The sequence below is a fragment of the Gossypium hirsutum genome, chromosome D11 (genome assembly GCF_007990345.1).
Source record: "Gossypium hirsutum isolate 1008001.06 chromosome D11, Gossypium_hirsutum_v2.1, whole genome shotgun sequence".
In the NCBI taxonomy this organism is placed as follows: Eukaryota; Viridiplantae; Streptophyta; class Magnoliopsida; order Malvales; family Malvaceae; genus Gossypium; species Gossypium hirsutum.
Window position 1 is genome coordinate 36,356,181 of NC_053447.1, and position 3,613 is coordinate 36,359,793.

The 3,613-nt window shown below is 33.2% G+C and overlaps 1 non-coding gene across 1 annotated transcript; it reads left to right on the top strand.

Moving 5' to 3' along the window:
- Positions 1-983: 983 nt before the first annotated feature.
- On the top strand, positions 984-1,090 carry LOC121224048 (small nucleolar RNA R71). Its single transcript, XR_005921511.1, has one exon. It is a non-coding gene; the product is annotated as a small nucleolar RNA R71 (small nucleolar RNA).
- Positions 1,091-3,613: the final 2,523 nt, after the last annotated feature.

The following is a 3,613-nucleotide window of genomic DNA, read 5'->3' on the forward strand; positions in this document are numbered from 1 at the left end:
TTTGGCATCTACGAAAGAGCTTTAATAAATGGTAAGTTAATGTGCACTTTTTTAAAAAGTCAAGAAATTTACCATATTGTTCTTTTATGTGGCTTCTCTGTAATGCTGCTAGATAAGGGATTCGTGGTTTGTATTCTCTGACCATTGGCTTATGCTTTTTCTTGTTTCCTCAACTTCATCACTTTTCACAATAGCTTCTAGCTTCGACTTCTTGTTTGACTTTACTAACCCTTCTATGTTTTGAATAGTGATTGCATGGATTTTCTCCTTTGGGTTAGTTTCAGTGTTGCTAGTTAAGTTACCTTGTGGCCTTTCCAAAACAAGTTTGGCAAGCTATCCAATCTAATTTTCAAGTCCTTGAATCGATGCTTGCTTAATTTTTAGAGCTGTATCAGTGTTTTGAAATCTAGTTTCAGACACCGAAATAAATTTAGCCAACATCTCCTCAAGGTTTGGTTTCTTCTTTTGCTGATAAGGTTGTTGAAAACCTGAAGGGGTTTGTGACCTTTGATTTCCTCGACCACCCCAAGAGAAATTTGGATGGTTCCTCCAACCTGCATTATAACTGTTACTATAGAGGTTATTTTGATCTAGAATCATTACCCATAAAATTGACTTGTTCATGCTCCATGCTAGAACCGAAAGGTAAAGATTCTGGACTAACCATCCCCTCTCCATTCGCATCATATTGCACTTTCAAATTCACCTTTGTAGAAAAAGTCAAAACATCAATTTTTTTACTAAGAGCTTTAACCTGATTTGCTAACATAGAAACTACATCAATATTAAAAACATTGATTGCTTTAATCAGTTTCGTTCTCATGACTTGCCATTGATAGTTATTCAGTGCCATCTCCTCAATAAACTCATAAGTTGCCTTGGGTGTTTTACTATTCAGTGTTCCACGAACTGCTACATTGATTAACTACCTAGTCAAGGGATTCAAACCGTTGTAGAAGGTTTTGACTTGCAAACATAAAGGTAATCCATGATGAGGACACCTTCTCAATAAATCCTTAAATCTCTCCCATGCATTATATAATGTCTCTAAATCGATTTGAGCAAAAGAAGATATATCATTCCTCAACTTAGCTATTTTAGTCGATGGGAAGTACTTCAAAGAAACTTCTTGGTCATTTGATCCCAAGTCGCGATAGACCCTCGTGGCAATGAATTCAACCACTATTTTTTCTTGTTCCACAATGAGAATGAGAACAACTATAAGCGTATGGCATCAGCAGTAACATCACTGATCTTGAAAGTATTTGGATATTCATCTTGCAAACCATCAAACTGAACATATTATTGTACCCATCTGAATTGTGTTCGGCTTCAGCTCAAAATTTTTTGCATTAATGGTAGGTCTCAAAATACTCGATTCAGTCCTCATCAGAGTAGGCTTAGCATAATCATACATAGTTCGAGGGACAAGACGTGCTGGAGGTAGCTAATTATTTTGATTATCACCCATGTCCACAGTAATATCCTTTTCCTCTTGTTCGTCTACTAAATTCTGTTAACTTTGCCTTGCTTCTCTAACCTCTCTACAATTTCAATAAGCAGTCTTTTCAAACTCACTATCAAAAAGTAATGGATTTGACGAGTTTCCTCTAGTCATAAACAAAAAGAACCTGCCAGATGTAAACAAATAAAAAAAATAGAATATAAAAATTAAATTAGAAACAAAAATATTAAAATAAAAAATGGCTAAATTAATAAAAATAAAGTTTTTCTAATATTTTAGTCCCTAACAATGACGCCAAAAACTTAATGTCCATAAAACCAACTAAAAATTTGACAAAGGCAACTGCACTTATCAATTAATTGTATAACTACGCTGAGCACAGATATCATTCTCACGATCACTAAAAGTACTTGTAATTACTGTCTTTCTATTATTTAACCAAAAAATTGTAGTTAATGATTAAAACTAAAATTAACTAAATTAATTAACTAAAGAACACGTCAAAGAATAAATCAGGAAAAAAATGATTAACAACCAATAAGCAAAACAATACCCAGGAAAGAACCACCTAGATTTCATCTATCATTATCAGTTTGAATTAAAAAATTTCTTCACTTAGTATCTTGATCTGTAGAAATCACTAAATTATGCTAATTTCTCTTTCGAGAGTAAGAGCAACTAACCCTATGTTGATTAATTGAAACTTCTTTCTAATTAAAACCCCTATTATCGCATTAACTCGATCTATGGATCCCCCTATTATATTTGACTCTAATCCGGTAGATTTATGTCATCCTATTTCTAGGATTGCATGCAACTCTACTCAATTATGTTAGATCTACTCCTAAATAGGGACTTTTCCTCCTCTATTCAAGCACATCAAACATGGATTAATAATATGAAAAATATTAAACCAAGAATTAAGCATAGAAAATTGAGAACAAGATCCAAGTATTTATTGCGTAAAACAGAAATCAAAAGTGAAAATTCATCATAGGGTTCATCTCCCCTAGGTACTTAGAAAATTAGTTCATGATAGAAAATAAAAACATCTCAAAGACAGTATAACCACAAAAAACAAATAACCTCATAATAAACTTTAAAGAAATCAAAAGGAGATCTTCAATCTTGATGGAAATCTGCTTCAGAGTCGGCTTCAATGGTGTTTTCTAAGTTGTTTTCTTCAATATTCTTTCATGACTTACTCCCCTCTTCTTATATGTGGTATATATAGGTCTTAGAATGCGTGAAAAACCTAAAAATTACATTTTCCACTGTTTGGAGTCAAAATCGCGATTTTCACACGGTTTGGCACATGGCCATGTGGCAGCCTGTGTGGAACGGCCCAACCTATGTAGCTTTTAAAACCTATTTCGATTTTTCAATTTTCACTCATTTTTCCTCTCCTTTTCCTCCCAAAACTCTCCTATGTATAGAAACATGCATTTAAAGGATTAAGAGCATAAAATTCATCATTTTACATCAAATAATCATCCAACAATGCATTAACAATGAGGCTAAAATATGTTACTTTTATACTTATCACTATTCAAAACACATTTAAACATGCCAAAATATACCAAAAACATCCAACCTAAGTGACTAACCAATATGCCCTCATTGGCGCCACAATTCAAGCATTAAACCATACTCATTCATCAATCACATTCACCTTCAAGCACCTAATATTCAAGTCATAACATCGTACTAATATTGAAACCAATCTTTTAAGGCATGAATCTACTTGCTCTTGCGCATATATATATGGACATAATTTAACCAAAAGAACCACATATGTGCACATCCACAAACCATACATAACCAAAGTTTTAAACAACATCATTTTAAGCAAATGAACTTAGAAACTCCTAGCACATGTCATTTAGAACCCAAAACCAAAATGATCAAAACTTCTACCAAGTTAATGAATGTATAGTGTGAGCTCCAACTTGAACTTCCAACTGACCCTAACTTTTGATGATCTACAAAGAAAGAATGCAACAGACGTAAGCAAATCAATGGTTAGTGAGCTCGTATCAAACCTATTCATGCTTAATTTCAATAACTAGCTCATGAGTTCATGCATTTCCTATATACACCACAAATTTCACAAGTTAGTGAGTTCACAATATGAAAATTGTAACAACA